Source organism: Culex quinquefasciatus, chromosome 2 (genome assembly GCF_015732765.1).
Source record: "Culex quinquefasciatus strain JHB chromosome 2, VPISU_Cqui_1.0_pri_paternal, whole genome shotgun sequence".
NCBI lineage: Eukaryota > Metazoa > Arthropoda > Insecta > Diptera > Culicidae > Culex > Culex quinquefasciatus.
In genome coordinates, this window is record NC_051862.1 from 128564894 (window position 1) to 128577489 (window position 12596).

Here is a 12596-nt window from a genome sequence, read left to right on the forward strand (position 1 = left end):
ATCATTTTTACAGTACAACAAGGTTATGCCTCTTTGATCAATGTATCATCGCTTGTATGCTATTTTGTGACACGTCTGCTGTAAAAAAATAGGATGTGCCACAAGATAGCACACAAGCAACGGTAGTTTACCGGGGTTGCACGGATAAATCCAACTATTTAATTTTATATTATCATAATATAAAATTACCTACAAATTTTGTATGAGGAAATAGCTGTTTAAAAAAAACTTTTCACAAAATTGCAATGGAACCTGTTATTAAATTACTTTTGAAAGTGCTATTTTTCAAAACAATACTTAATGTCTTCCATGCCAGCAACACAGCAAAAAATCCGATGGTAAAATCGCATGCAAAAGCATGCACATCACCTTCGTCAAAATAGACACTTAATATTACACACTGCATGTACGATTTTTGCAAACACAAAAAAAAGTTGCAACCAACGGGATTCAAACCCAGCACCAACAGTAAGGATTGGCGCCTTAGCCCACTCGGCCATCAGACCGATGAAAAGCTTAAAGGATAAACGCATATATCGGCTTGACATTTCGGTCAAGTTGGTTTCTCATACTGATGGGCTACACATTTCGGGGTGTAAAATTACATGAAATTGTAAAAATAATGCAATATTTATTTGACACCCAGGCCTTTTACACGCAGCCGGGTTACTACTTTTTTAGCTGTGAACTTGAAAGACCGTAGCCTAAAAATTGAGATTATTTTAAAGATTTACTGGGCTCGTTTATTTCTATTAAATCATAAACACTTTTTCTACTATTTTTCGTTTGATTTGTCGTTATCTTGCTTACCACATTTTTTCATCACTTTTTAAGAACAAATAATAGAGAAATATGTGACAAATATTTATAAAATGAAATCATAATGATTAAACTGGATTTACAAATTTAAGACCACCAGCAATCTGTTTTTCGGGGAAGACTGAATTCACTATGCTGTGCTGAGCTTCATTAGTGGTGGAAAAATGAGTTGCCATAAATAAGCGACATGAGCTGTTAATTACAGAGGATGATTTTGATTTTGTTGACCATTAAGATGTTACCAGTTTAATTTGCAGCATTCCCAATAATTTCTCGGTGTGGTGGAGACGCACGATACTTCAAGTTTTTCAACGTACCATGCGTCTTCTTGAACGCACCGTCAAAATGTTCAAAATCGTAATTTACGTAAATTCATCCAAACTGTTATACTTGTGATAGTGTTGTCAGTGTTTTTGTGTGTTTTGATTGTTTTCGGATTTTGGCTGTCTCGGTGTGTGTTCGTGTAGTCATCAATTGGCACTCATATACTCACTCGTTTTTGTTTAAAATGGTAGATTTTTTTTTCGAATCTCAGGTGATTGCAGATTTTTGCAATTGTTTTGGGTCGCATTTTATCATTCATATATAATATCATAAGTAACTCGTAACTCAACAGGAAACCAACAATACTTGAAACTCGCTAACTATTTCTGCTAATCTAATGAACGTTTTGTAACTTGTTAACATAACCAACGGAATGATTCGAAAACAGAAAAACCAATTATGGATGAGTTCAACTTTGGGTAGATGCGGTGAAAATTAATTGTTTTTTTTTGGGGATTTCATGAATCGAACTCTAACTACTCGATTAATGTTATTGGTTGTACTTTTGCATGATTTCAATTTCTTTATTTATTTTTTTGGGTGGGAGATTTCGTTTCGCTACGCTTGTTCCTTCACTCAACTGTGGCCAATTAGTTTCCCGAATCGGAATGAATGCTTTCGATCGTTCGCACAAGCAACTTGTTTGTGGAACGAGATGAAATACTTAACTGGTTTGGTTTTACGTTAAATGGTGAGTATTGAAAAGGAAGAGTAAATACGAGAAGGAATTGAACAAACATCAACTACCATATTTACCCGTTTTGGTGGAACTTCGATCAATAATCCTGCTTTGAGCACTCACTTTATGCGCTTGTAAGTGGGCAATTTGGTTTAACGCATTTTAGGATACCTAGTGAAACGCTTATTTTTTATTCTTACTTCACAAATCATGACTGATTTTCATTTTTTTCATTTTATTTATTCGGCAAAAGTCTTTCGGTTTAAAAGAGGAACACGAACCTTTTGAGGTTAACTTTTCGTTTCAGTGCACTTGTTTGATATCCCTAACCTAGCATGTATTTTCTACGCTGTCGACTTTCGCTTTACTTCATTCGGCTGAGGTTTCAGGCTTTGGCAGGTTTTGATATTAATTTATTGCATTTTTTCAGTAAATAATTAAAAACACCAGAAATGCACACTTCAATTGAGTAAGATCAACAACAACGTGTCGGCGAATTCGTAGTAGTTGGTGGTGGTTGTAGTAGAGGTAGTTGGTCGTAGTAGTGTGTGAAACTTATGTGTTGATTTGACTTGACTTTATGGTTTATTTCCGTTGAACGATTTGAGAACGAGTTGAGTTGAGTTGAGAGTTATGAGGTCGATGCGATTCCACCCCGGTGACAACCGCTGTTGACGACGCGTAGGTATATTTGTGTGCTGTTGATTTTGGTTGTTGTTGTTTAGGTTGAGATAGATTGCGATAGATCACAGGAATTTGTGCCTCTTGCGTACAACAAATTCTACTTGAACTGGTCTACGGAGGAAATCAGCGATAAGGGTCCGTTTTTCCGTTGGAGATAACTTTGAAGGTTTGTTAATATTCTTAAAAATCGTTTTTTCAATTCAATTTTGAAACCTACTATTTCTGTCATTATATAGTGACTGAATGGTCTACTGATCATCACCATAAATATCAGTGTGAGAAGTTGAGCTTTTTGGCACTTCTATCGAAAAGTAGTACTTTTCGGCACTGTTTTGGTTTTTTAGGGACAGGGAAGCCAAACTGACTGAAGAAACAAACGTTTCACTGAAACTTACTAAAACTTAGTTTTGTAGGAATTGATAAAATAAGATTTGCAACTTTCAAACAGGTTTTAATAATTCGGAATCCTCGTTTATAAATACTTTAAAATGGCGACAAAAAACAATAACATAATTTCAAGGGAAAATTTCCGCTGTTTTTGGAAAAATCTACAGTGACAAGATACCGCCAAATAACTAAAATAAAAATGAAGAGTTTGCAAAACTCCTTATGAAATTACACTGTTATCACTTCATTTGCATTACTGTATCAGCTAACGGGATTATATTTTTGTTCCAATCCTTTTACATAGTTTTAGCATATAAACTGACATGTGAAATTTATGATTTTTATCATGGCGTGTTTTCTAGAACAACATTATCAAGAAAAAATAGTCATCGCTACTTTCAAATGTGTCTTATAGGAAATTTTCTCAGCTTTCCAATGCTTCTAAGAGCGAAATATTTGATCGGGAAATTTCTGAGATATCTCTATTTTATGTTTTTTGGTTTTAAATTTCTTTATTATTGTTGGAATTTTTATACTAACTGTTCAGAAAACTTATGAAATGATGTGTTTCATGTGTCATTTACTCATCAAAATGTGCAAAATAAGACAAGAAACAACTTTGTAGAAGGTTGCAAATCGCTAAACATTTTGCAAATGAAGTTTTAACCATTTTTTTTAAATATATGAAATTTATTCAGAAATTTAAATCATAAAACAATGTAAAAATATATTTTTATTAGATTATTACATATATTTTTTGCGTGCAAATATCACGAGTCTGCTCTGATTCAGCTTGTTCAACCAAAACTTTGGCAGGTTTTTGTGATTGTTAATAGTATTATTGAATTTTAATGAATAAATTTGATATTTTCTTAAGCAAACATTAACCAGGAACATAAATACAAATATGATTTAAAATCGAAATGTACTAAATATTACTGTTGGAAGCTTCAAAAGTCATTTTTTCATGAGAATAAAATAAATATAAAATTTTATAAAATTTTTACTGTTGAAAATGCACTTAAAAGTAGCAATAAAATTTGAGTCTTCCAATTCAGAATGCTGAAAACACCGTCACAAACTTTTTTTTTGTTTGAACAATATTATTTATTATTTTAACAAAAAAAAAAAAACAAAAAAAAAGTCTTTCCAAACTATTTGAACAAGAATCAAGAAATAAAACATTGTTTTATAAAAGATGAGATTAAAGATGAGAGTCTTAAAACGAAACTATTGGCACTACGCCCCCCGGGGCATGGCCTTCCTCTAACGTGGGATTTATGCTCCAGCGCCTCTGACGAGACAGGAGAAACCGGGACCGACGTTTTACTTCACCATCCGATAGAAGCTCAGTGGATAAGGCGGGAATCGAACCCGCGTCTCATAGCATCATCGGGATCGGCAGCCGAAGCCGCTACCCCTGCGCCACGAGACCCACAGAGTCTTATAAACTTCTAAAATATTGCTTTTTCCTTGATCATTTAGTACAAAAAAAAACTAAAACAATCATTTCATACTAATGGAAGGTATTTCTCCTAAAGCTTGCAACAGTAATTTGCAGTTCAATTTCGAGTATTAAACATGTTTTGTATTCATCCAACTGGTTAATGTTTGATTAAGAAAATATGTTATTTGTTTATAAAAATCTTGTATTTAATACCCTATCAATCTCAAACCTGTAAAAATTTCGGTTGTATCAGCTAATTCCAAGCTGAATCAGAGTAGACCGGTATAACACCGGTACACAACAATTATGTAATAATCTATTTATTCTTGTAAAAATAATATTTTAATGCGGTTTTATGATTTTAATTTCTGAATAAATCCCACATATTCAAAAATTCGGTTAAAACAAAATTTTCAAAATGTTTAGCGGTTTGCAACCTTCAACAAAGTTGTTTCTTGTATTATTTTGCACTTTTTGATGAGTAAATGACACATGAAACACATCATTTGACAAGTTTTCTGGACTGTTATTTAAAAGTTTCCAATAAATGATTAAGGATTTTAAAACAAAGAACTTAAAATATAGATATCTCAGAAATTTCCCGATGAAACATTTCGCTCTTAGCAGCATTGGAAAGCTGAGAAAATTTCCTATCAGATACTTTTGAAAGTAGCGATGACTATTTTTTTTCCTTAAGGTTCCCCAGAAAACACGCCGTTTTTTATTTATGAAACAGTGTGACTTAAGTGCCACTAAAAGGATATTTAGCAAAAATATACCAAATTATTGTTGGTCGATAATTCAATAAATAAATTAAAATTCAAAAGTTTCGGATCAAAAAAAAAAAACAGTTTTTGATACAGTGAAACAAATAATAAAATCGGGGTTTCATAAGAAATTTTGTTTGTTTGACAAATTTATTAGAAAGCAAAGTGGTTGTTTTTTTTTTTAAAAACCCGATGAGCTTATAGTTCTTGTTCCAGGGAATAACTTCGCCGAAGAGTGTGAAGAGATTTGTTCACTCTTAAGAAATAATTAAAGTTTTCTTCAATCATTTCAAGTAATTATCTGGAATATGAGTCATTACATTGATAAAAAAAAACAAATAAACCTTTTAAGTAACTACTTACACGACAACATTTGTTTTATGGATTATAAATTCCATTTAAGCAAGCCAATGCGTTCAATTCAGTTTATTTACTTTTGCTGATTTAGTGATTCTTTACGAGATGAATGGTTAAAATGGTCAGTTTCTAGTAAATCTAATTAAATTATTTATGAAATTTTTATATTCAACAAATTTGTCGGTATTTGGGTAATGATCTTCAATCACATTCAAAATTCAAAATTTTGTTAACGAAAATGAAAACATTGAGATAAAAGTAAGTACAGTAGTGTGGTTCACGGATATATGAAAAAGACAAAAGTGATTAAATTCGACCGTATCAACCTGAATTTTCAAGCACTATAGTTCCAGAAGCTAGCGTGGAAATTTGTGTTTATTTGGTTAATGTTTAGTTGCTCCTGTTTTGATCTTAAGTAAGAATGGAATTTCAAACAATTTATTTGATTTATTTTTAACTTTTCTTCTAGTTTATCTAGTTTCTTCGAGTTTTCCTCAACCCGATACAATTTTATCGTCTTAGAGATTTCTTACAGGACCAATTCCTAGCGCTTTGCGATGTTCTTCAAAGTTATTCCCCGGATCAAAACCTATAAGAAACTTAAGAATAAGAAAATTTGATACGGTTTTGGAAACGTTCTTTAAGAAGATGTAAACAGTAACAATTCTCCAAAGCAAATTGATTTATGTTCCATATTAATTTCAGATCAAAACCGGAGCAACTAAACCTTAACTAAATAAGCTAAAATTTTCAGGCTAGCTTCTGGGGTCATAGTACTTTGAAATTCCGGTTGTTACGTTCGAAATTAAACACTTTTGTCTTTTCCTTATATCCGTGAACCACGCTAATCAACAGCCCCATCAAATTTGAGCTTGGTCAGAAAACTTTGATTTTAATATTGAGCAATTCTCTACCAAAACCGGAAATGGATTTTATTTGTATTTTTTTATTTGGCTCAAACTTTGTGGGGGCCTTCCCTATGACCAAATAAGCTATTTTGTGTCATTGGTTCACTTATACAAGTCTCCATACAATTTTGGCAGCTGTCCATACAAAAATGGTATGTAAATATTCAAACAACTGTAACTTTTGAGTGAATTTTCTGATCAATTTGGTGTCTTCGGCAAAGTTGTGGGTATTGTTGAGAACTTTTGAGAAAAAAATAGGAACACGGAAAAAAAATTGCAGATTTTTTAACCAACTTTTTTGTCACTAAAACTCAATTTCCCAAAATACATATTTTTTGATTTTCGTGATTTTTTGATATGTTTTAGGGGATAAAAATCCTCAACTTTTGAGCTATAGAGAAACATGGGCGTAATATTCAATGTTTGGCCCTTTTAAAATGTTAGTCTTGATTTTAAAATTTTCAAAAAAATTTTTCGAAAAGATCGAAAAATTTCACGAATGTTTCATGTATTGACATTGAAAATCGAACCATTGGTTGCTGAGATATCGGCATTAGAAAATGGTGGGTTGTTTTGGTGAGACTTAGAAAACTTCAATTTTCGTGTTTCTTTTTCTTAAAGTGGCTCTATCTCAGCAACCCGAGGTCCAATCTTCAATGTCTCTTAGACAATTTTATAGTCACTATTTTTAAAAATTTAAAAACTGCAAAAAATCGCTAAAATCAAACTTTCGGTGGCTATATCTTGAAAACGTAGCCCTTTATCAAAAAATTGGTAAAGAACTTTTCGATTGCAAATTCAATTTTGCATTAAAAAATAATGTCAAACTTGTTTTTGCATGAAACTTCGATTTTTTTCCAAAAATCGCTATTTTTTTAAAGTTCATAACTCAGCGGCAGATTTTTTGACCATGTTTCTCTATAGCTCAAAAGTTGCGGATTTTTGTCCCCTAAAACATATCAAAAAATCTCGAAAATCAAAAAATACGTATTTTGGGAAATTGAGTTTTAGTTAAAAAATGTTGATTAAAAAATCTGCAATTTTTTTTCCGTGTACCTATTTGTTTCTCAAAAGTCCTCAACAATACCTACAACTTTGCCGAAGACACCAAATTGATCAGAAAATTCACTCAAAAGTTACAGCTGTTTGAATATTTACATACCATTTTTGTATGGACAGCTGCCAAAATTGTATGGAGACTTGTATGGGTGAACCAATGACACAAAATAGCTAATTTGGTCATAGGGAAGGCCCCCACAAAGTTTGAGCCAAATCAAAAAATACAAAAAAAAAAAAATGGTCGAAATCGGCCGATTTCGTAGAGAGTTGCTCTATTGCACTTTTTCCTGTACGATTGAAGTGGAATGACCCAGTAGGGTGTAATATTGCTATTTTTGTTATTGCATTAATTAAAGCTGTTTAAATGTTGTGAGCAGATCAATTTTACAATTTATTTTTCGGTCCTAAACTGCCCATGTTCGCATAAATGTCCCATATGCAAAAACAGTAAGCAGCGAAAAACGAATTTGGAGTTTGTCCCACACATAAGGCTACGTGTTAATTTTTCGTGAAAAAACAGGATTTCCTCATGATTTCTAGAAAAAAGTACTAGATGTTATAGGCTTTTCTGAAAGAGCACACGAATTTGAACCAAACTGCATCATTAACTCAAAACCGATAAAAATGCATATGGGACATTTATGCGATCATGGGCAGTAAACAATTAATATTTGAAAAATCCTTTGAAAAATCCTCCGGAAGAAAGTTTTGTGCTAAAAAAGAAACAGCTTGATCAAAACTAGTGTAAAACATGTTTTTTCCTTGAAAATCACGGTGTAGACTAGTTTTGAGGACGCTTTATCTTATTGTAGCATCTTGTAGTTAGCACCATACTCTCTTCGGAAAAGTGAAATCTGATTTTTAAAATAAAAAAAATGGGTTTTCTCATACAAAATTGAACCGCTTTACATTAATTGTTCTCAAACTTTTGGGAGTTGCTTAGGTCCCCAAAACGAAATTTTGCTGTGATGGAAAATCGATTTTGTTATTGCACCCTAATGATCCAATCACATTGAACGATCCTCAACCACCAGGCGTCTCCATGAATGCTTTTTCTTCTCATCACTTCCATGGAGACGCACGGTACTTTAGTTAGAGCATCCCACTTTTTCTGTGGCTTCAAAGCCGCAACATGTTTCAAAGCTATCCCCAACGGAACCACGGTGGGGCAGGTCAGGGTTCGCGGAAGAACCGGTTCCGAGGACATCTGGGTTCGATTTCCCAACTACCGTAGACCATCGACTGTGATCAACGCGTTTGCATTTTGTGAGTTTTGTTGTTCGGTGAGATTCGATCCGCTGATTGGAAACATCGTCAGATCAAACCATCACCCCTGTGAGTGCTTCGTGAAGGTCGCTCGTATCACCTCTCGCGCTCTCTTCCGAAGGTCATCCAAATGGGCTTCTATTGTTACGGGTTGTTGGAGTGGTGTGATGGTGGATGTTTTTTTTGGCCCGAAGATTAATGTGTTTTCTCTTCACACGCGCGCTCATTCTTGCTCGCCCTCTCTTTTTTTTTGATTTGGTTTGTTCTTGTTTCGGTACTTTTCTTTCTTGATGTTGTTCTTGATGATGGAATTAGCATATACGTAATGGACTCGCGCGACTGTATACTCTGGGAGAACTCTGAGGGGGGTTGTGATGGTGTTGGTAGGTGGTGGTGGTGTGTGTGGGTGTGTGTTGTGCTACAATTAATTAAACGACACGTTTTAGGCCACCTGGGGAGCGGGAATCCCAGCCGAAACGTTCTAGAGACGTCTAAGAGGTTATAACAAGTCAGACTGACTTGCTAATTGGGGCTTTGTTTTGTATTTAGTTGGTTTGTAGGCTGTTGTTTAGCCTTGATTTATAAATGGCTGTTGGCCTATCTGTGAACTCTAGTTGATTGTGTGAGTGTGTGTTTGGTGGATTAATTGTGAGTGTCACTCTCCAGCGGGTTGTGATCTAGTGTTTTATTTCCGAGTGAATGTATATTCTTTTGATATGTTTGTGTTTGTTCTCTACCAAAACTCTACAGAACAGTTGTACATATTTTCAGTAAAACTCGAACGACTCGATATACTTTTTATTCTATATCTAGGGCGTTATGTTGTATGTAAACTAGTTTGTAACACTAATGAAGCTTTTGTTTGGGGGAACATTTAGTTGATGTTGTATAGCAAAACCATTAATTACAGAACTGATCTATTCTACACTCTCGTCAAACTCTACCTGTCCTAGTGAACACTTTTGCAAACTGGCTTAGAACATACTTTACTTCAAGGTTGATGGTTCCGTTTGATGTAACAGACAAGCTCAATATACGAATGCGGTTTGGCAAAGTAACGAGTGGATATTTTTTTTTTATGTGTGTGTAAATGTGTTGACGTTTTACTTTTATCACTGAATGTCAGTACGGTTTTTATATTGTATGATGTAGCGTTAGTAGTAGTAGTTTGGTTGAAACAAAATCGTAAAAAAATCGTTTGAAAAAAATCGGACGTAAAAATGACAAAAAACTGCAACAATGTTGGCTAGAGTAGAGCGACATTTCTATGGGAACGATAATAGTAAAAGGAGCTTGTAGCAAGTAACAAATACAAAATGGATTTTATAGGAGGGAACTTTTAACGACTTTTTGAAATGATTTTAAAACAAGTTTAAAACGACAGGCTCGAACGCGTTCAGTTTAACTGCACAGTGGCAACCATTCCAATATGTTGGGTAATTAAAAAAGGGATTGCAAAATGAAAATGAATAAAAAAATGGCTGCATGCTTCGACTGATATTACTCTGTTTATGGTCGGCGAGGGACGCAAACAGATGATTGAAAGCAATTAAAATTTAACGATCGGAGTTAATCGGATTATTTAATATATTTGAGTATAATGGCAAAGTTATTTATCACGAAATAACTACATTCAATAATAACTCAATGAAATCAAGCGTACTTTATCAAAAGATCCTATGCACCCTGGGTGTCATATATTGATAAGATCTTATGAAAAAGCAAGCTAGAAATATGGTTTATGAAACATTCTTTTATTGATAAAAATGGTTATATATTTATTATTATGTAAAACTTTATTTTATGGATATCTAATATATGTAACAAGAACTATAATGAGAAATTTGATATTAGTAAAGGAAGCAAGAAAAGAAAGTAATAAATCGATTATTGATGCAAACAGGTTTTCGAGTGATTGTGAGGAGCTTGTGATTTCTAGGATAAATAATTTTGATAAGAATATAATTTTAAATGTTAAATACAGTGTTTTTTAGATAATGTTGTTGATTTCTTCAGGTTCATATGTTTCTGCAACTTTTATTAAAAAAATAATGATGGATTTATCTCGGAAAAATATATCACAGCCAATGAAAGTAAATAATTTTAAATTAAATTGTTAAAAACTTTATTTGACATAGTAAGTTTTTGGATATTCAGATGATAGTAGAGATTTTTATGAGCGATGCATAGCAAATATATAAATAGTTTGTTTGTTTTGACTTTTTATGTCCGCAAAAAAATGATCATTAATTTTTTTTTTAGAAGATTTCATAATTGTTTCATTTTTTTCAAAATAAAAAACCTGGAAAGATTTATTTTTTGAACATTGAACATTTCTTTTCATCCTGTTTTCTTAACACAATTCCTAGAATGTAATGATCTTCAATAAGTGCGCACTTCAACCATTCTAAAATACCATCCAGCACTCCCGAGTAAAATTTATTTCCATGGTAAATCCTCAAACGGAATCGCCGGTGTATCCCGCTTCCGGCTCGGTTGGCAGCAGTACATGTTTTCCAACCCGGGAAAATGGTACATGAAAACAATAGCATTTCCCGCAGGAAACTAACGCCGAGATCTGTTTGTTTTAATATCCACCCAGACGGCGGTTGGTCGGTGGGGAGTTGGCTGAATTTACATTTTCTTTGCATTTGAAATTAAGGCTGGGTGAAGAAAAAAACGGACGACCACACTGGAAATCTACTTGCTAAAACAAGACGAGCTTTCGGCAAAAAAGGGGAAATGGCACGAAAAAGCTGTAATTGAGCTTTGAACGTCAGGGGAGGGGAGAGAAAAGGATTAATCTGATTCAGGATTTTCCTCTAAATAGCAATAAACGTTATTTATGGACATTTGTACACTTTTGGAGCCCCAGCGGGGGGATTTTTAAGGGAGGCAGCGAGTGACTGGGGGAAATACTTGTTGGTTCACGTCGAGTTGCTGGCCGGGACAGCTAGGTTGGCCACAAGCTAGGAGGAAAATTAATTTATTACCCTCGCGTGGAGGGCTTGGAGTGCGAAGAGTGGTGCGGGAAATGAGCCTAGATTTTGACTATGGGGAATATTATTTATTTTACGGGTTTAACGTACTTAGTAGAATGAACAATGGTTGATCTTAAACGGGAGCATGAATTAAAGGCAATTGTGACATGTTATTTCATTTTTTTTCTTAAATATTATGAAAGATTCGCACAAAAAATATTTCCGAATGTTACATCATTTATGGTGTAACACTTTTGCACGTCATTAAACATTTAAATTTAAATGCAATTTGATGTAAATTTGCAACAAATTATGCGTAAAAACATCATTTTACGAGTGATTCAACCGTTTACGTCGAATCTCAAGTTTACATCAACTGAGTTTACATGTGATTCATTTTTCCGTGTCGAGTAAATTTACATATTTATTTTCTGTGTAGATTTATACTTGAATTATATTTTTTAAACTTGAACTGGTTCACGGGTCCAGAGATGCAAATGATCATTTTTAGTCATATGGGTGCCCATCTTTGTAGCGCACTCCAGTTACATGTTTAAGATTTTTTTAAATTAATTTAACTCAAAATAATTTTTTAGCATGAATCAAAAAAGGTCAATATTTAAAAAACGTGGGCTTTATAGAAAACCTAGATGTATGGGTATCAAAAGATCGGAAAAAATCTATTCTAGAGATACAAAGACCCCCAAAACGGTGTAACATCCACCCAAAATGTTTATTTTGCAAATCTATGGTAATATATTGACATTTAGTTTGCAAAATTAAATATAGATAAGTTTTATATAGAATTTCCAGAGTTATAGAGCAATTCCAGCTCAAATCAGGATTTTTTCTGGTACTTTTGTACCCGACCCTCTCCGATTTCAATGAAACTTTGTAGACATGTTATCCTAGGCCTAT

The 12596-nt window shown here is 33.6% G+C and overlaps 1 protein-coding gene and 1 long non-coding RNA gene across 5 annotated transcripts in view; both read right to left on the reverse strand.

Moving 5' to 3' along the window:
* LOC6042229 overlaps positions 1–12596 on the reverse strand; it is a 472032-nt gene that overhangs the window by 68219 nt on the left and 391217 nt on the right. The window lies entirely within an intron of this gene.
* On the reverse strand, positions 2047–11814 carry LOC119766702. The gene is made up of 2 exons (XR_005277070.1): positions 8798–11814; positions 2047–2520 (listed from the first exon to the last, which is right to left on the reverse strand). It is a non-coding gene; the product is annotated as an uncharacterized LOC119766702 (long non-coding RNA).